The 21,552-nt window shown below is 52.9% G+C and overlaps 1 protein-coding gene across 2 annotated transcripts in view; it reads right to left on the bottom strand.

Annotated features, from left to right (window-relative positions):
• The window catches only part of DLGAP3 (DLG associated protein 3), a 138,206-nt gene that overhangs the window by 103,397 nt on the left and 13,257 nt on the right, over positions 1-21,552 (bottom strand). The gene's annotated exons all lie outside the window — the stretch shown is intronic.

Here is a 21,552-nt window from a genome sequence, read left to right as displayed (position 1 = left end):
TTTATAAAGGAGGTCAGAATCGTTAGCCCCATTTTTTGAACAGATAGGGAAACTGAGGCACGGAGCAGGGCCGTGATTTGCCCAACATCACCCAGGAAACCAGTAGCAGAGCTGGGAATAGAATTCAGATTTCCTGAGGCCCAGTCTGGATCCAGCCACTAGGGCCACACTGCCTCCCCTCCCCAGTGCAGCCTCTGCTTCTGGAGGTGCTATTTTGTACATTTATAAATTGTTCTTGCATTTCTGTGCCCACGATAACTCATGACCCCAGCCAGGACTCAGATGTCTGACAGGTGATTTGTTGGCATTACCAGGAGGTCGGGCACCTAACTACCAAGACCTGCCTCCGCAATTCGTTCCAGGGGCAAATTTGTGGGTGTAAAACTGCAAGAAACTGCTGGGGGGGAAAAAAAAAATCAAACCTGTGACCCACAAATTCACAGCAGTAAAAACTCAGAACAAAACAAGATTGTACCAAGTTCCTTTAACTATACAGGATGGCAAACACATCAGTGACATGAAGGGCCAAAATTCATCTGACATCGTTCTCCTGAGATCAAAGCAGCTAGGCTGATTTATACGAGCTCAGGATCTGGCCCCAAATATCAATTTATAGTCTATGAAATACCTAGGGCCTGATCCTCAGTTGATGTAAATGAGAGCTCCATTGACTGGAATGGAGAGAGCTGGTGTAAATCAGTGTAAGGATTTGGCCCCTATCATTGCAATAAACTCACTGTAACAACTTGAACCAGCCATAAAACAAGGTTAATTGTAAATTGCAGAGCTTTCAACTTTGGGAGAAAATACCCAGGTAGGGAAAATAAAATAACTGTCAAATGTTTGCATGAATAAATACCAGCCTTCTGTCAATGGAGACTGGGGCCTGATCTTCATCTGGTGTAAATCAGCATAGCTCTATGACTTCAATGGAACTACCCTGATTACACCTGCAGAGGATCCGGCCCCCAGGAGCCAGAGGGCATGCACGGAGGGGGAGATCCTGAAAGCAGGTGCCGCCAACTAGGAGAGCTCGGCCATAGGTCAAACACAACGGCCAGTTCTCACTTGGCCAAGGAGGTTAACGTCCATCATTTTCCTCCCCGACGTGTGGTACTCCCGACCTGGATATACAGAACTATAGCAAGCTCAGCACCCACCCGGGGCAGAGGGAGCCTGGGAATGTCACCCATACCGGCGCCCTGACCTGCAGTGGGCTGGGTGGCCCTTCTGTCCGTAAACCAACATGGAAATGCCAGGAGACGGTACAGCTGGATCAAGATGGAGCACTGCCTGCTGAGATCAGTAGTTTCCATGGGCCTCACCTCTGCTTGGACCAAGATGCAGCATGGCACGATGGGACCAGTAGGCTGCAGCTTCACAGTGAAATATTTGCTGCCCACAGACCGTGTCTGCCTGCATCCCCCCTGACCCCTTGGATCTGGGCTCTGCAAACTGGTGCACAGCGTGGAATTGCCCCCACCCTGAAATCTCCCGTCCCTTTGCTTTCTAAATGCCCATCCGCCCAGCAGGGAACACAAACTTCTATCCAGCGCTCCCCCGCGCACCCAGGTTTGATCGACACCGCTGCTTATCCCCTTCACCGATCTCGCCAGACCTCCAGAGGCAGATTTATTCCCCTGTACAAATGCTCTGATCCGAAGTTATTTTTGTTTACTAGCAACAAGGTACTGTAAATACAGCCTTCCTGATAATTACAGAGTCTGTGCGCGCGCCTTAATCTCCATAAAATAACAGATGCTTCAATTTGCCTGATTTAATGAGATTGGAGGTTGATAAGCTGCTGAGGTAAGCTGCAAAAATTGGGGAAATGATTGCAAATGCATTAAAATTTATCTAAAGCCTTCTCCTGCCCTTCCTTCCCACCACCCGCCTTCATCCTGGCTCTGCTGAACGCTCCCCCTTCCAGGCAGGCTGATGTATCCTGTGGCTGCAGCTACATGCAGTGAGATGAAATTCTTAACTGCTTCTCCCAGGCTTTCGAAGCCACATAGCCAAGGTGGGACCAGCAAACGGGCGAGGCCATTCAATACTGAGACGAGAGTTGTTCCTCTAAAAGATGGGGACTTGCCCTTGTTAGAGAGGTGTTCATGCAGCATTAGGCATTTAGGACAAACGCGGCTTTTTATAGGATTTACCTCATTAAAACTCAAAAAGCTCAGAGAAGCTCCTAAAACATTTAGGCCGCGCCAAGCCTACCTGCAGATAAAGGGTTCACTGTGTCTGCGAGTCCCGCAACATGGGGCCCGGTCGACGCAGCCGGCCTGGGAGGTCATCAGTGAGCATATGTGTAAGTGTGTTACAGTGCGTGTAGCTAGGTGTCAGGTAGGGGGGTAGGAGTGCAACAACGTGTGTGTGTTATAAGTGCATGCTCGTAGGGGGTGTGCATGTGTGTATGACGTGTACATGCTTGTGCATAGGTTGTGTATGTGCATGGACATCTGTTTACACGTGAGACTGTTACATGCATGGGCGTAAGGTGTTAGTGCGCACGTGTGTACAATTGCGTGGTGTATCTATGTGCTCAAACAGGGAGCATGTGCGCAGGCATGTACACACGTGTGTTGTATATGTGGCATGTATATGGAGCGTGTACAAGTGAGAGCAATCGTGCACGACGTGTGTGTATTTGTATAACTGGGAGTCAAGCCTTGTGGTGTGTACATGGAGCAGCGAACATATGGTGTGTGCACACACAGAGGGCCTATGTAAGAATGCAGGCTGCACACATGTGAGTGAAAGCAGCAATGGGCATATAAGTGCAGTGTCCAAGTATCCATGCACACAGGATACGGTATGTGTGAGACTGTGTGTGCGAGAGAATACAAGTGCAGTGTGTGGCATGCACATGTCTGCAGCGGGTGGGAAGGTGGGGGTACACGGAGTGCTGCGCGGGCAGGGGGCAGCCAGCGTGGGTGTGTTCGTGTATATTCTTCCTATTGAAATAACCCAAGCTGCCTGTAATCCGCTCTCCAACCCCCGGTGCCAGATATCCTGGGCCACGTGCACTAGTGACAGGACCAGGAGGAACAAGCCGGCTACGACACAGGGAAAGGGATGGGAGAGGAAAAACCAAAGGGGGAGGGGACACAGCCCACTTCACCCCCAGCATCATCGCCTCTTGGGAGAAGATGGAAACAAGCCAAATGCAGGCTGCAAATGGGGATTTACAGTGTCTCACAGCTAGGCCAAATCTGAATGGATTTTCCTGGAGAGAACAAAAGGCACCTCCCTGACCCCAGGGCTCTGCCCCTGACAAATTCGGAGTCCCTGCTGCAAGGCCCGGAGGAGCTGGAGCACTTCAAAACGGTGGCTGGGGAGCAACTGATAATGGGAAGGCAAAATATAGGAGCCGTGGTCCACGAGCCTGCTGCATGGAGCTCAGCTTGTTACCTGCAGCACCTAAAGTCTCCAAGGGATGCCCCGGCCCCATGGTGTTAGGTGCTGCACAAAAGACAGCTGCTACCCTGAACAGCTTACAGTCTAAATAGATACGGGTCAGGAGGACAGCTGAAGCATAGAGACGGGAAGTAACTTGGCCAAACTTCACACAGCAGCAGAGAAGCCAGGTCTCCTAAGTCCCAGGGTAGAGCCCTAACCACTGGGCCACAGAGCCTGCCTGAAAGTCAGCCCTGAGCGTATAGCCTGAACCCGGTGTTTTATACCTCCTGACCATACAGCTGTAACAATGGGGCTCGCTCGCTGGCAAAGACAGCGTCACACCGAGCGCTGTGGCCCATGCGGGGGCTCCGGCTTGGTGCTCCGAGAGACGCACCAGCCCGAGAGCGCAGAGATCCGCGCAGAGCCTCACAAGGGGTTTTGGCAGGGCTGGTGGATCAAGCCGCATTTGGATCAGTTGGGGGGGGGGGAAAGGAGGGTGACAATTTGAGCTCACTGGGCCTTTTCCCCCCTACCGCCAGCACAGGGTTCAGACTTATGAAGTGCCAACTACCCCAGCCCTTCCCTTAGGAGCCTGGCACTCTCCGAACTGTTCTGCACGACATGTCCCTCCTATTTCTACCCCCCTACACCAACCACCCTGGAATAACTCCGCTCCCTCTTAGAGCCTCCTTCGCAATGTCTCCAGCCTCCCACCTTGCACGTGGAGGGGACTGGAGTGGCCCCATAGGTGCAGCATCTGGACCCAGGCCAAGTGCCAGCTCCTGGAGCCAGGGGCTTTCCAAGGGCCCAGCTCCTTGCCTGGCCCTGATTCTGCTCCCCAGGGCTGAGGGCACGGGCCCTCCATGGAACCCGGCCATCCAGCACGTGGCACATTGGCCCCTAGCGGCACCGCCCTATCCCCTCTGCTCTGGTCTCAGTGGGGCGCCCCCATCACTAAACAGCAAACACACAATAGTGGGGGGGGGACACCCTGCCTGCCAGCTGGAAAGTTCTTCTCAGCATGCTGAATGCCACCATTGCCATAGTAACCTTAAAGGCGCAGCTGCTCACCTTGACTGCAACATGCTCGTACTGCCCCGGTGTTTTATTTAATGCAAAGCCCCTTCCTGCCCCGTTCACAGCCTCCCTCCTCCCCCTAGTCAGTTCTCCCTTCCATCTGACCCGGGCAGCTCAGCACAACTAAAACCCTGAGCCATGTTTAAAATCGCTACCGTACGCTCCAGCCGCGGCCCAGATCTCTGCGCCTGCCCTAGGGATGAGGGGGGAGGCTAGGGGAAGATTTTCACAGGCACGAAGGACAGTTAGGAGCCCTTTGGAAGGGGTGGCAGTTGAACGCTGAATTCCCATTGTGCCTTGGACAGCACCTTTGCCTTTAGTTTTAATGGATGCATTTGTCTTAGTTCTTAATTTGTGCCCTCGGCATGTGCAAGCCTGTCTCTCTGAATCGTGTCAATCCCTACGTCAGAAGCCAAAGCAGGTGCTGGCACATGCCAGTCAGCCAATCATGCGGCCACTGTGCACGTCACTTACCCAGTTTTCACGCACAGATGCGGTTGTTTTGCACACGCATGCTCATCAGCACAGGAAGCCCTTTGAAAAATCTGGACCCAAAATACTTTATAGGGTGAAACGGAGGAGCCAGCACAAAACCCAGGCTTCGTTTTACTCTCACTGAAGTCTGATTTTGAGTGATCACATGTTGCATAATACTTTTGGTGAATTTCACCCATAAAGAATAACTTAAGTGGAACTGACACATGCTAAATATACCGTGGTAGCATCCCAAACTTTGTGTAAAGCCAGGGTCAATCTACAAAAGTCAAGCTGATGGGTTCATTAATTTTTGCCTTCCTCGGTCTGTTATCAGACGGAATAAGACATCACCTGAGACTGGTAATTAGGCTAATTATTCCAGTTTCAGAGTTTGAATAATTAGTTACTGTTGTCTCCAGCCTTATCCTAACCTTAAAAAAAGTCAAGTAATTTTAATGCTTGTAAAATAAGCGAGACCTAGAAACCTGCAGGCAGAAGGATTCTGTTTATACATCTGGCCGCGGACCAATTATTCCATTTCAGAGAAAATGCCACGATTTCAAAAATTTTCTGTTCTGAAATGGAACAAAAAGAAAATCAAAAATCTCCTGCAAAACAAACCTCTGAGAAATTTGTCTTCTCAGAACATTTTGTTTCACTAAAATTGACATTTTGTTCCAATTTTGACCTTTTTAAAAAACTTTTTAAAGATGTTTTGAATCTAAAAACAATTCCTTTCATTTGGAAAAGTCATTTCCAAATGAAAAATCAAAATGTGCCAGTCTGCAAAGGCTGAAGCAGGACCAGACATGGGGGCTTCTGCATCTGTCACAGAGCGTGAGCTCCTGCAGCTGGTCTTTCAGAACCACTTCTTGTTTCAAACTGGAGACCTCTGGATCTGATACCCTCAGACAAGCTACCGGGGGGTGGCGGAAGGTTACCCTTTGACATCCACGGAAAGAAAATGCAAGAGCCTGATGCTTCTGTTATGGACACCAGTGCAACTCCTGATTTACACCCTGGTGTAAGCAAGAGAGAACCAAAGCCATGGGGAGCTGTTAGCCCAGGAGCCCAGGGAGGGCACCGCATACAAGAACTTGGAGGGATGGTGACATTAGCTCCTTACCCCTAGGGAAAGCCTTTCTATAGCAGGAGCATAGTGCAGTTCGCTTTCAGAGCTTCCCATGGGGCCTGATCCACAATCAATGAGAGTGTTTCCCACTGACTTCAATGAGCTTTGGTCCAGGCCTTTAGCCTGTTTCTCAGGGTCAGGGCCCAGCTGGCTTCTCTCCTCATATATCTTGTCCAGAAAAAAAACATACAAACAGCGCAAAAGACTCTGGGGTGAAATCACAGCTGGGCCCGGACCTCAGGGTGAGCAGAATTTGGCCCATTGTTCACGGCTGTTTGAGAACTCCCAGGGCTGTAGCCCTTGTGGTAAAAGGGGATAAAGGGCTTGGAGAGGCCCCACATGGCAACGCTAAAGGGCCACTCAACAGCCCAATGGGCTCCATGCCTCCCTCCTTCTGCTGAATGCCAGCCAAGTCGGGGGTGGGTTTAATTCTCTCACTGGTAACCGACCTCCTGTTTCTAGGAAAGCTCATTGGAGAGGCAGTGAAAGAGATGGAAGGAAACCAGGACAGGAGGAGGGAGGGGAGGAGAAGACAGTCACGAGCGCGAGGGAGAGATCAGAGGGAAGGCACACGCCCCCATCAGCCCCTTTCTCCAAATGAATTGTTGGGGTCTGTCAGATTAGAGCGGGCTACAAGCAGCACGGCAAAGCGGAGCGATGGGAAGGCAAGTCTGTGCAATCCATGTGCCACCAGGTTATCACTCTCCAGCAAAGAGCTGGTGTTCCCCCCACACACACATTTTTGTGCAGTGATAACTGGTTAACAGATTCCTATTAAAAAAACAAAGGCGATGGGAGCATTAAGCTTTTGACCTTCATTAGCAGGGCTGCAGTCATGGGCCACCACAGTGCCGCATGGCGAGGCTCCGTTCCTCCCTTCCCCCGTGCCACACGCGTTCGCAGCGCAGAGTAAAAGGCTGAAGCACAAGGATGAGAGCTGGGCCACTCGGCGCTTGTGCTTTCTGCTGTGACTGGGGGCCCAGTTTCCATCTCCAGGCCACAGTGGAGCCCAAGAGCCCACTTTAGACGCCCAGCGTGCCCAAAGGCTCAAACAGAGATGTAACAGAGCTCGTGGATTCTAACCAACCGTCATTTTAAATAGTTACAGTCCGGGGCGGGGGGGAATAGTTAATATCAAATGATAAGGCCACATTTTCAAAGAGCGTAGGCATGCAATTGCGTAAGTAAAATGCAATTTGGAACCCTAATCCCTATTCATTTTAAATGCAAATCCCTCAGGTTACAATCTCAGCCCTTAAATTTTGGAAAATCTGGCTCTTACGGGGGTGGGGTCTCTGTTTTTTCAATTTCTACACCCACCTTTTTTGTAGGATACACAGACAACACGTTTTAGCTCCCCGCACAGGCTAAACAGCAGCCCGAGGCTGAGAAGTTCTGCTCCCGTGACTGCTGCTGACACTTGCTATGAAGCTGGTGCTTCACCAAGGAAAGAAGATGCAATGCCAATGAAATACCCATCAGCACTACTTCCAGACTCAGGATGCTAGAATCATGGCTCCAGCACCCTGGGGTGCCCCCCAACTCTGGCTCTAGAGAACAAACCTGGGGGTTGAAAGGTCAGAGACCAATTGATCTCCAAACAGATGGCCCTTGGATGTCTACAGTCTGCACGTTCACTGTACGGCAGCAGTAATGGGACACACGACATACATGCCATGCTGGTGTCCCACACACACACGGCATGCACAAAGCCACGTCCATATCTCTTCACTGACTTTCTACCTCCCCACCTTAGCCCCACTTTCAAAGAAAGCGCTGAGTTCACGCAGCCACGTTCACAACTATTAATAGCCCGCAAGCCTCCCCAGGATCCCATTTGCATATTTGATTGCACTCCAAGGAGGAGCGTGGCCCTATAATCTGACACTCTCCTGCAGCCTCGTTTGCATGGTTGGCATTTCATTGCCAGGAACCCTGCAAAAGTGCAAAGATAAAACAAGAAACTGTGAAGTCAACATGGCTCTCCCAGGGAGGGGGCAAGTGTTGGGAGTGGAGGTAGATGAGCGGGTAACTTTCCAGGGGGTTCACATTGTCTGAGCCTGCCACAGAGTCCGAGACCAACACTAGCAAAATGGGGGGCGGGGGGAGGGAAAGAGCTGGGATCCCTCTTGGCCATGAAGTTCTTAGCACCTCTGGGAAGCAGATTCACCCACCCACCCATCTCTCCAGTCTCCCTTCTCGGGCCTTTGCCATCCCTCACGTTCTTCAAATCCTCTCTGCACTGGGCGAAGTCGCGGTGATGTGGCTACACCGATGCCAACCCCTAGCGTAGACGGACCAACACCTTCAGACCAGAGACGGAACCGCGGCACCAACACACAAAGCAGAACCGAGACTCTCGCCCACCTCTGGACGACCCCAAACTCTTCACCCACGCATCTGAGCCCGTCTTCTTCCACAGCACCCTACAGAACCTCTGCTCCCTAGCCTGTCTGTCCACTGCTCTGCTCCTCTTCACGCATGCACCTGAGCCCGTCTTCTTCCTCAGCTGCCCCTCTGCTCTGGGCATTGAACCATCCCGTAAGTGGAGAAGGCTTCCCTGGTAATGGGCCCCCATGAAGGCTCCTGAGGGTCTTGCAGACCGGCAGCTTTTCCACCCGTCCATCAATACTTTTGTCTCCTGCTGACCGTGTCTCTGCGCTGCCTCTCACACTTATTCGGCTCACACTCTGTGGTGAGTCACGCTGTGTTGCTCCTTCTCCCTGTCAGACCCATCGAATCAGGTAATTAACAGCACAGACCTGAGCCAGACACACTAATACATATGGCCAGGCAGGCAGGCAGGCTGTTTGATCTTAGCCTGTTTTAAAGGTTAGCTGCCCTCCCCGTCAACCAGGCCTGGAGCCAGCACATCCACGGGCTTAAGCTGCCGTGAGGTGGCAATTGGAGGAGTGGGGTACATTGCTCACGGCACACAGCTGGCAGGGCCCTGAGCAACTGAAACTCTCGTGCTGCCCCCTGCAGCCACGAAGGGACCTCCAGCTAAGGGTGTGCAAGGAGGAGTAAGGCTAAGCATCCCTAGCTCTCCTTGGGTCCTCGCTGCCCTCTCTCAGGTGTAGCCTGCTGGGGAAACATCTGAAACGGGACTGGACCAGGAGACGGGGAGTCAGGACTCCTGGGTTCTTCCCCTGGTTTGGCCAACAATTCCCCTGTGAGATCTCGGACAGATCTCAACCTCTTAGTACCTCAGTCTACCCAGCTGTAAAAGGGGGACAATAATCATTATCTGCACCATGGAAAGAGGCTTAATGAATGACTGCAAAGTGCTTTGAGAGCCACAGATGAAAGGTGCTCAGAGAAAGGCCGAGCACCAGGAGCTAAAGCCTGGGGCAGTCTTGCAATTGACTTCAGTGGGCTTTGGATCATTTGCTGCAGCCAAGGAGAAACTGACCAGTAAGAGATATTGCCTCACCCACCTTGTCTCTCCAACAGGAAGAGAGACCTGCAAGCAGGTCCCTCCATTCCGCACCCTGGACAGCTCCCAGCGGCCATAGTAATGGGGGTAGGCTGATCTCTAAAAGCACAATCCAAAGTCCCCATGCTCATCTGCATGTCTCACCCCCCAATCCCTGGCCCCAGCCCCGTACACCACTCCCCACAGCAATGCAACCCATACGTCCCTTGCTGGTGAAGGTGCAAAGGTGCCCATTCTATTCCAGGGGGAGGTGTGCAAAGGTTGAAAGTCCCCGCGAAGGTGCAATGAAGAACCATGGCTTCAAAGCCTCTGCTAGGAGCTTAGCCTTACCCTAGGATGGCTTTCCTCAGAGGCAGGTACACGGATGCTTCTTAGTGGAAGTGGGGCACAACGTGTGGGTCACTCTCATTTTACAATAGGAAGGGCTGCCTTGGGGCTGAGGCACTGCCTGGTTCTCTGGACACCTGGGTTCAATTCCCAGCACTGCCAGAAGCAGCGTGACCTTGGGCAGTTGCTTCCATCCCTGTGCCTCAGTGTCCCCATCCGCAAAATCGAGGATACTGACTTGCCTCATGAAGGGGAGAGGTTGTGAGGGCAAGTCCATTCATGCAGGTGAGCCAGTCAGATATGAGTGATGGGAATCAGGGGGCACCAAATAGGCTATAACTAAACCCTATAGACTGCAAGCATGATGGCTGCCATCTTGGTCAACATTGGGGATCAAACCGGAGACCTCCAGAGCTGGCAGCATGAGTCTCTACACTTTGAGCTTAGGATCCAAGCTTCCTAGCTGGTGTGATAACAGACCAATAGCCTACTTGGACGGGGGACCAGTGACAGGTGCTGACCAGTAGGTCACATGAGGGCCCTGCTTTGCTGTTTCAGGAGCCCCATCAGGCCTCGAGAGAGAGAGTTGAAGAACAAGGCCCCCCTCCCCCGACCGGGGTGTGCATCCGTGCACCCCTCGTTAGCTCGCCATGCTGCTGAGAGGAGCACGGCCCATCTGCCCCAGGCCTCCAAGGGCAAAGCAGCAAAATCTGCTCACTGCACAGAGGCATTGCATCAGGAGCCATTGGCCAAGGCAACAGGCAGACCCACGAAGGCCGCACGCACCCCAGAACGTGTTCCCAGGGTGAGCCGTTCCCCTGCTCCTCATACACACACACAAGCACACGCCAGCTCACACTCGTGCACCATTGACGGTGCTGCGCACCATAGACATTTCCTGTCACTTACAATTGTGCACACCCAAAAAACTGGCTGTGTTTCTAAAAATAGCCATTTTCTTCCCCCCCCACACACACCCCCTTGCTTGTGCCCACTCCCGTTTGGGCGTGTTTCTCTCCAAAGCCATTTCCTTCTCTCGCACGCCCAAGATTACGCTTGTAGACACAGTGCGTGAACTGGACACTGCTGCCCGCAGCTTACTTTGGGGTCAGACGTTGATTCTGGAAGGAAACCTCACAGCTGCCCATCAGCCCCTCCCTGATGCTTCGTTGCTGTCCTCTTACCCTTGCCTCCTGCTCAGCTCATCAGCCAGCTTGGCCCTAGACTCAGGTTTGGAGCCTTCTCTGGGTCAAAGTCCTACCAAGGGGACGTGCTGTGGGTTGAATGAGCAATGGGATCCCCGTCCTCCCCCTCACCCAGGGTATTCACCAGGCGCATCGCTTCGCCAGAGGTCCCAGGCTGCATCCGTGCCCTGGCACAACGTACATGGTCACAGGAGGACCCTTCCGTTTGGAGCTGCCAGCTGGGGTCTGGCCCTGGCACAGCGAGTGACAGCATCTGAGCTTGTGCACACGAGCACTGGCCAGCAGCAGCAGCCCGGGGTGTCCCCAGGGCTACAAGAGAAGACGGAGCAGCTGCTGGGAAAGGGTGCTCTTCTCTCTCAGGGGCTGGGCATGAAAGGGTTAAGACCAAATCCTGCCGTAGAGGCTGGCTGGCTCGGGGAGTCGTACAGGGCAGTGAAGTCCTGCACAGTCAAGTCACTGGTTCAAATCCAGCCCAGGTCGGCAGCGACCAGGGGTCCCCTGCATGTAGTGGACTCGCTGGAATAAGTCAACGGCCTGTCGGCCAGGTGTCCACGGCGCATAAAAGACAATCCAGGGGGCAGTGGGGCCGACGACTGCCTGCGCCACGGAGACAGGATGCCCCTGGGAAAGGGGTCTGGCTTGAGGCCTGCTGGCGAGGGGCACGGAGTGTGCTCTGCAGCTACCCAATGCCAAACCCTCCCATCCACAGAGCCCTGTGGTAGATGCTCGCCCAGGCCCACATGCGGCGCTCCAGGCCCCCTACGCTAGCACGCCGGCGGGTCTCAACTCACTCTGAATTTGCCACCGAGCCATAAAGTTGATCGTCTCCGCTCGGCAGGAGAAGGAGGAGGGCGGAAGCAGCGAGGAGAGAGAATTAGCTTTCTTCCTGTGGAACCCCCCTGGGCTTTCCATGCCGAGAGCGAAGCTGAGCGATGCAAACGGCAGGCACCGCCAATTTATCCGCTGGACAGCAGCAGGGGGAGGACAGACCTCGGGCTGCGTGGGGGGAGGGGAATCCCGCAGGGCCTAATTCAGAACACGAGACAGGATCAAAGGGAACAAGCTACCTGAACGGTTCCCGCATACCCGGTCCGAGATCTTCATCACCCAGCTCGACCAGATACTTCTCCACACCCCCTCGCTGACACACCCACCCAAACAGACAGATCTTCACACAGAATCACACCCACACGCTGGATCACACCCACTCTCAGGACTATCACACGCACAGACACTCACGTGGAATCACACACATCTTCACACCCCCACATAGTCAGAACTCACACAATCAAACCTTCACCCATCACTGCAGGGAAATTCACACATAGCCCTGTGTATACTGGAGCACACGCAGACAGGGACACGCACACACACACAGACATACACCATTCCAGGAGCGCGCGCGCACACACACACACACAGACACACACAAATGGACGTGTGCACACAGTCACACACACAATCCCACTCACACACATACAACACAAACACAGCAGGCACATGTGTGTGTGCACACACTCACGGCCACACACAATTCCATGCACGCACACACAGAGAGAAATGGAGACAGGCACACACGCTCACAGACACACACACAAACATGCTGATCACACAGGTACACCCATCACAGTGCCATGCCAAGGCAGATGTTGCTTGCTTTTCCTAACCCAGGGAGCCCAGCCCGTGTTAATATTCTCACCAGCCCAGGGGAAATGAAGAGCCGGGAGCACTGAAAAAACGTGTATTTTGTTAAGAAATGCCAAGACCTTTCCTTTTAATCTGCAGTAATAAAGCCTGTGCAGCCCCGCCAGGTGGGGAGGTGACGGCAGCCTGAACTGCCAGTCACGCTTTCCATGACCAAGAGCACATACGAATGTAAGAACACAAGAATATAAAATCACGACTGGTGTGAAGAAAGTGAATAAGGAAGTGTTATTTACTCCTTCTTGTAACACACGAACTAGGGGTCACCAAATGAAATTAACAGGCAGCAGGTTTAAAACAAATAAAAGGAAGTATTTCTTCACACAATGCACAGTCAACCTGTGGAACTCCTTGCCAGAGGATGTTGTGAAGGCCCAAACTAGATTCAAAAAAGAACTAGATAAGTTCATGGAGAATAGGTCCATCAATGGCTATTAGCCAGGATGGGCAGGGATGGTGTCCCTAGCCTCTGTTCGCCAGAAGCTTGGAATGGGCGACAGGGGATGGATCACTTGATGATGACTTGTTCTGTTCATTCCCTCTGGGGCACCTGGCATTGGCCACTGTCAGAAGAGAGGATACTGGGCTAGATGGACCTTTGGTCTGACCCAGTAGGGCTGTTATCAATCCTGCTGGGAACTACAGATCCCCTTGCAGAAGCAAGGACTCCCAGGGCTACGGAGCAGACGAGCCAGAAGGGAGCCCAGTGCCAGCTGCTTCAGAGGAAGGTGCTTGACACCCTGCATGGACAACAGCCTGCACAGAGGAGCTGTTTCTTCCTAACACCCCACCTCCTACCCCCAAAATCAATTTCAGGCTGGCTTATGCCCTGGCGGGTCATGGGGCCCTAAAGCCAGCCTACCATAGGATCCTGGGAGCCTAAATTGATCACTGACAGCCTGGCCTTTAAAAGGGGGAAATGCATAGATTCCAAGATCTTCTCGTCTGACCTTCTGCATCGCACAGGCCCAAAAAAGCCAACCTTTTACAAAAACACCGGGCTCTGATTTAACAGCTGGCAGTGATGGAGACTCCACCCCATCTCTGGGTGAATTGTTCCAATGGTTGATTACTCTTGGCGTTAAAAATTTACACCTTATTTCCAGTCTGAATTCATCTAGCTTCAACCTCCGGCCATTGGATGGTGTTAGACCTTTCACTGCCAGACTGAAGAGCCCGTTATTAAGTATTTATTCCCTATTTAGGTGCTTAAAGACTAATCAAGCCACTCCTCAACCCGCCCTGTTGAGCTCTGAGTCTATCGCTGTAAGGCAGGTTTTTCAAACCCTTCAATCATTCTCGAAACTCGTCTGACCCCTCTCCAATCTATTTACATCCTTCTTGAACTGTGGGCACCAAACGGTTCGCAGCATTCCAGAAGCAGTCAAAAGAACCTCTCCACCGCGACTCGAGAGTCCGGTTTATACACCCAACCATCGCAGCAGACCCTTGAGCCACAGCATCACCCGGGGAGCGCATGTTCAGCTGATTATCCACCAGGACTCCCCAATCTTTTTCAGAGTCCCCACTCCCCAAGATGTACTCATTTACATGGCCCCGTGCAACGGCTGCAATAAATCTGAGAAACTGGAAATGACCCCAAACTAAACCCACTCGTGTGCTGAATTCCCAGGTTACCTGGCACGTCCCCTGGCTGGAGGGGACTTGGTGTAGAGAGGTGCAGAAGAGAGGAGAAGGAGCGGGAGTTCTTTTTAATTTAATTCTCTTTTTGCATCTAGGTCTGCCTGCAGCCCTTCCTGCCAGAGCGGGGTCTGTTAAATAATTTAACCCAGGCAAAGGGAGAGCAGGAGAACAGCAGAGGAGCGGATGGAATTAACCTCACAGGACTCCTTGGTGGCTTATCAGCATCACCTGGACTGCATCTCGCTTGGCTCTTCATACTCTGGGTCTACTAGTGAGTGGTCCCAGTACAGTCAGACAGGTCTCGGCAGGCGTGCACATGTACGTCTACAGATTTGTTTGCTTGTGCATCTGTGTGGGTCTAAACATACGTGGCACTTCTAGAGAGATTTACAAAATGTTTAGGACCAAATTGTGTCCCCATTTAGCCCAGGATAAGAAGCACGGTTTGGCCACATCAAGTTAAACCCCAGAAGAGCGTTGCCAGTAGGCAATCACCATTGGGTAAACTGAGGCACAAAGGTTAGGTAAGTGACTTGCCCCAGAGCACAGCAGCAGAGCCAGGAATGGACCCCTGATATCCCAAACTTCCAGCCCTGTACTTTTACCACAAGACCATCTAACACCACACCCTGCTCTAAATACATGGGGTGACAGTCTCTCGCTCCGTAGCCACCCTGCCTTCCAGAGGGAGGGGCGAGTGGCAGCAGCCTAATGATTTACCAGGCAAGACTGCATCCCCAGCACTGAGCCCGCCAGCTCCCCCTCAGCAGCCATCGGAGTCAGTGTCCTGGCCCCACGCTGCACAGACAAGCCTCCTATCCTTCCCAGCAAGCACAGAGAAGGATTCAACAAAAGGGAAGCTCTGAGGAACGTGTAACAGGAGGGGCGGGGAAGCACTCGCAGCGCAGAGCATGCAAAGGAAGAGCTGCAGCTGTGGCAACTTAAGAGATTGGATCCTCCCCTTTCACCCCGCAAGCCAACCTATACGCCCAAAAAGCAAAGTCAAATGAAGGCACAGGCCCGCACGAATAGGCCCAGGTCCCAGAGTCCCCTGCTGGTATCAGGACCTCAACTATCGTTTTTAAAAATAGATGTTTCTTTGAGACAGTGAGGGTTAGAAAAGTCTGAAAGCGTGACCCAAGCAAAAGGGGACTCTGCCTGAGTCTGCAGGGGCTGAGAGCCTGAAACAGCTGCTCAGAGAGGGGGCGGGCCCTGAACGCAACTGACGCAGAGATGTCAGAAGCCTCCCACAGAGGCAGCAGCAGGGGCTGCTGGAGAGCAAATGACCTGGCCCCACCCTCACCACGGAGCAGGCCAGGCCACCTGAGCTGGGGCTGGCACTCTGGGGGGACCACCCTAAAGTTACCGATGCAGGACAAGTGTTGGCCCTCTGCTGGGGCGGTTGCCGTGGCTCCCCCGCATGGGGTGTGCCTACCGCCCTGCCTCTATCCCCGCACAGAAGCGGCCCGTCATCATGTCGCTCGTACGGAGCGGTTGGCTGCAGAAGCGCACCCCTTCCCCTTCAGCCTGGAGAGAAAGGGGGCTGAGTGGGGAGCTCTCTTCACACTAATTCTTCTCTGGCCCCCAAGCCCAAAGCCAGCAAAAAGCAGGTGGCCTTGAATTTGAGGGCCAAGAAACCCACTGCCCCTCCTGCAATCGTAGTGCTCAGAGCGGAGAGAGATCTAGTGGAACAGCTAGCCCATCCCCCTCCCAGGGGTAGGGTCTGTCCATCCGTCTACATCCTCACACCTTGCTCAACCCCCCGGGGTGCTCCCGCTGCACAACGGCTGGGCCCCAGGGGCTGCTCTCCCCAGGATCTCGCTCTCAGTGACTGTAGTGATGGGGCTCCCGCCTCTCCCAGAGCCGCACGATCCTGTCCCACTTACCTCTAGCAAGCCCCTCAGCGCCCCATCCTTTCCCTCCTTGACTGAGGCCGCAACTGCTTCTCATGGCCCTCCTTAGTCTCAGCCCCCTGCATCTCTCCTCCTCCAGCCCCTTTTCACCATGCCGCGCTGCTCTTTCCTGATGACATTCACAATACATCAGCATCTACCTGGCACCCAGGTGCCCAGACCACCACAGAGCATGGAGAATACCCCCATGCCCCCGTCCATCCACACTGAAATCCACAGCCCCCGTCCCAAAGAAACTTGATGATCTCACATAAGCTCAATAATGCCACGGAGGTGAGTCAATGAAGCACCATTACAAGGGAGAGCCGTAAATCTCCTTAAGTAATTCAGGGCTGTGCCACCAAGGAGGCAAACGCTCCAAGTGCAGGCTCTGAGGCGGTTCCAGGGACTTCATCCGCCAGTCCCCAGGGGTGAAGAGACTTAATTGGAAACAGACCCCAGATCACAGCTTCAAGGCGATGGTTTTCTGTGTGTCACCATGGCACTTGTCAAACCTTCTAATAAGGCAAACTAGGGAGGTCCTGGCATGCACCTCTGGAGCACAGAGTTCGGGATTGCTAGCTCCGAGACATGCCAGATTTTCCCCCAGAACAAAGACAGAGAGACGACGTTAACACCTTCAGACTAATGGGTTTTGACTTGCTTGTCAGCTTACCTGGAAATGCCCAATCACCTTTCACATTTTAAAAAAATAAATAAGTTCGATCTGGAAGCACAAAATAAGGACCCCCTTTGTGACTTCGCTCCTGCTCGCTGCACATGCAGGGCTAGTTATGTATTTTTGGTATCACAGAAGCACTTCCCGGCCCCAGCAGATATCAGGGCCCCCGTGTGCTGGTTGCTGTGCAGACAGAGTTTATAATCTGCCCAGACCTGACAGGCAAGGGAAGGAATATTATCTCCACTGCACAGGTGGGGAAGGAGGCCCAGAGACTGAATGACTTGCCCAGGGTCATAGAGCGTGTCTGTGGCAGAACTGGGCACTGAACCCAGATCTCCTGGGTCCCAGTCCAATGCCTTATCCACAAAATAACCCTTTCCCTTGCCAGTGCTCCTGCCTTCCATCAATGCCCAAAGAGCCATGGTTTTCAAGCGCTATACCCCAGCCTGTTCTATGGCATGGGGTGGGGATACAAAACAACCTCCCTTTGTGGGGGGAGGGGGCTTAGAGAACCAACCCCCAATACCTCAAAGCACCAGGGGTTGGGAGCCCCATCAGTGCAGGATACCACAGACTCCTGCTCTTACAAGAGCTTTCAGTCAAGAGCCAGTAAGAGCCGCTCCCAGATGGAGAAATCTCTATTCACAGCTATATTCACAAGTATACATACACACAGCAACTTCCAAATGGAGACACTCAGAGCCAGTTGCCACCCAGTTCAGATGAGTTCCCTACAGCACACTGCCCAGATTTTATACCCACATGTATTGTTAGACAGATGGACGGACACATGCCCAGCATGGCACAGCTGGAAAAGTTTCCCAGGGAGCTGTAATTTACAAGACTGTATATTTTAAATACGTGACAGTGGAATATTGAAATTTGTGCTACAACACAGCAGATCCTCGGGTCCCCCTTCCCCCCAGCCCATGAATTAGGTCAGTGGCTCACTGGCAATGCATCAGCTCCGGCCCCACAGGCTCCCTCCTGACATTTGGAATTTCATTAGCTAGCTAAGGGTTTGCCTCCGGCGCCGCGCAGGGAGCAGCCCAGGGGAGGGGAGTTATTTTAAGATCCTTTGTAGATGGGAGACCCAGCTGCCACTTTGTTAAAAGCTACCCTCTTTTTTATGGGCTGGGGACTCCAAGCCAGAGTCCTTTATGGCATCACAGTCCTGGGCACCTCCCCCCCCCACCCCGCAACTCCCTGACAAACTGGGGTCTGCATCATGATTCTAAAGGCTTTATTCCACAGCACTCGTAGCCGCCGTAAGCAGGCAGTGGGCCATTCAGCCACACAGCTTCTTCCATTGCTACCCGGCTTCTACCCTTCTCTGGAATCAGAGCACAGCCAGCAGCCGTGCGCAGTGAGACCAGAACTCAGCTCCTCCTGCTCCAAAAGCATTCGCCCCGCCTCTTGAGCTGAAGGAGAATCTCTGAGCAGTACAGGGCCCATGATGCACAGTGGAGCAGTTCTGATTCCATCCAGTAGAGGGCAGTGATGCCCAAATGGGCCCACACATGAGTTCTCGGCACTCTATCTCCTACAGCTCTTGCTCCAAATGTCTGCCCTCTTTATCACGTGATGCTCCAGGAGCCCCTTCTCAGCACCTCCTTGCTTAGCTTTGTTTTCTCCTACAGTCCAACCTTGCAGCTGGAGCTATAGGCTTTACCCCTCTGCCAGGGTGCCACCGCCTTCCCTGAACAAACCAGGTGGCTGGAAAGGGAGGGGGGGCGCTTGGCAGAGTTCCCATCCATTCCCAACCCCTGGCTTCCTCCACGCTGCAGTATCACAAACCACCTCTTCCACGGGGCTAAGCAGCGCCTCTGTCATTAAACCAGGCTCCCCATCCTGCTGCATGGCACAGGCTGATCGCCAGCCGTTATTCCCACCTGCTCTCGTGGGGATGCGTTGCACCTTTGGGAGCACAGGGGGGTTGCACGGCTTGGAAGCACCAACTGCACCAGAGGCAGGACACCAGACCAGGTAGACCCCTGGTCTGGCACCACCTAGATGGGCAGGTGACAGTCCTGAGCGAACAAGGTTAATACCATCCATTCCTGGATGTGACTGGTCAAAAAATTACAGCGAGGGCTGTACACAAACCCAGGGCTGCCAGCTCTCAGGCGTCTCTTGTTAAACTCGCCATCTTTGATGCATTTCCTAAAGCCCCAGCTGCTGGAGTCCCACGGTGCTATGAGAATCCCAGCTTAAGTCTGTTTCTGTCTCTCCCGGTTCTGGCTAGCACCCCAGAAGGCAAACAGACAGAGCCCCAGTATTATGCCTTGCTTTAAAAAGCTCACAATTCTGGGGGCCCAGCTCCTGATCTCTGAACCTTTGGAGCTGACAAAGCCACAAATCCCAGCATCAGAAAGAGACACAGCTCACAACCCTGCAGGGCAAGGGGGGGGACCGCAGGGCAAGGGGGTGACTGCAGAGCCCTCCCCCCACACACACACACACACACAGAGGGATCCCACCACCAAACTGCCCATTTCTTTGTTCACAGCAGCTCAGAGGCAGAGGACGAAGCGGACTCTGCAGCCGCTTTCCATGAGCAGGGCCCGCGAGTGCTCTCAGGCGAATTCATTAAGCACGATAGCCCTGATTTCCCGAATGCCTCAGCCCTGCCACTTACCCAGCCGCTCCCATCAGTGGCGGACTGGACATTAGTTAACAGCCAGAAGCCGGGCAGCGCTCGCATTGGCTGCTGCCCCATCAGAGGGATCCACACTAATCTCCCTGAACCGCTGTGGGTGGCGGGTGTTTGGTGATTACAGTACACAGAAGCCCACTTAGCCGGCTGGCTGCAAAGCAGACAGACCTGCTAAGCGACAAGCACTTCTGCTGCAGCAAAAGGAACCCGGCGCTGTTCACAGCTGGCTGCCTGACGGTAGAGCCCCAATTCCCGACCTTGGCACCTCTGGAAAAGGGGACGTGCTCACCACCGATTCCATGGGAGCCAGTGGGAGAATCAGGCTCTCAGCAGTTGCAGGGGGGGACCACAAGGCCACTTATTTTAGGTGCCTAAACAACACTCTAGGAGCCTGGCTTTAGGTTGGGGGGGAAAACTGGCCTCCACTTCCAGGTGGGAGAGACAGCATAGGCTAGTGGACTGAGTTGTGGCCTGAGACTCAGAAGACCCAAGATCTATTCCTAGCCCTGGCACTGACCTTCTGTGTGATCTTGGGCAAGTCATTTCACTCTCTGTGTCTCAGTTTCCCCTCCACTCTGCCTTGGCTGTTTAGCTTGTAAGCTGTTTGGTACAGGGACTGCCTCTTATTCCAGGGGTGTCTCAGTCAGGGCCGCCCCTTCCCCCCCCCAAAACGCTACCATAATGCTAACAGCAAAGACGCCAATCGAAACCCCAGGTCTTGACCCGAGTCCAGTGCCAAGTCCTCTGTCTATGAAGGTTGTATTCTGCGCCCCCTTACGCCCCTCCATGGACGTGAGCAGAGCAGCAGGGTGTCAGTGACAGCTGGTGCCTTTGCCAGACACACTGAAGTGCCGAGAAGTTCGGATTTGGATCTGGATTTCAGACCCTCAGCTGGGGGACTGGAGCAGCCTTTTAGACAGAGCTGGAGGTTGGATCCAGACTGACGTCTTGAAGGTCAGCTCAGGTTCATGCCAATGCTTCCAGTACAGCAATGAGACAAATCCCGCAGAACACTGACCCAACAGCGGTACTCCCTGTACAGACCAGACCAGAAACTGCACTTCGAGCTTAGGCCCTAAGGGCCACAAAATGGGTTATCACCTTTATTAATTAGGCCCTGCAAAACCCCTTCACAAGCCAGGTCAATCCTAACACTCCCTTTGTACAAGTGGGGAAACTGAGGCATGGCCTTGCCGCCCGCGCCCTCCCCCCCCCCCACCACCACCACCACCACCACAACCCCCATTGGCAGAGCTAGGAATACAACACAGGAGTCCTGACTGATTGCCTGTCCCTTTCTCTAACCAATAGGCAACAATCTCACTCTGAAGTATAAGCTTTATTTTCCCCCTCTTTGGGTCTTTGTGAACTTGATCTGTTGTAAAACTGAATTCACACTCCTAAAGTGAATGGATACTTGGACTGTAAGCTCTTCAGGGCAGGGACTCTCTCTTTGTTATACATTTGTGCAGCACCTAGCACAACAGGGTGCTACTGCACTACAAATACTACTAGTAATTTCAAATAGCCTGCCTCGCAGGTTCAGTCCATGATTTCCTGCTGCAGCAAGTTCCACAGGTTAACTATGTCTCATTTAAAAACAGTACTTTCCCTTCACAGTGAATACAGGACCCTTCCCATGAGAAAAGTCAGACAAGGTCAGCCAAAACCCCAGAGGATAGAAGTTGGTAAAGAGCAGTTTCTTAAAGCCATGGTGTTAAAACAAAAAGAAAAGGAGTACTTGTGGCACCTTAGAGACTAACCAATTTATGTGAGCATAAGCTTTCGTGAGCTACAGCTCACTTCATCAGATGCATACTGTGGAAAATACAGAAGATGTTTTTATACACACAGACCATGAAAAAATGGGTGTTTATCACTAAAAAAGGTTTTCTCTCCCCCCACCCCACTCTCCTGC

The sequence above is a fragment of the Natator depressus genome, chromosome 19 (assembly GCF_965152275.1).
Source record: "Natator depressus isolate rNatDep1 chromosome 19, rNatDep2.hap1, whole genome shotgun sequence".
Lineage (NCBI taxonomy): Eukaryota > Metazoa > Chordata > Testudines > Cheloniidae > Natator > Natator depressus.
This window is presented reverse-complemented; position numbering and strand designations above follow the sequence as displayed.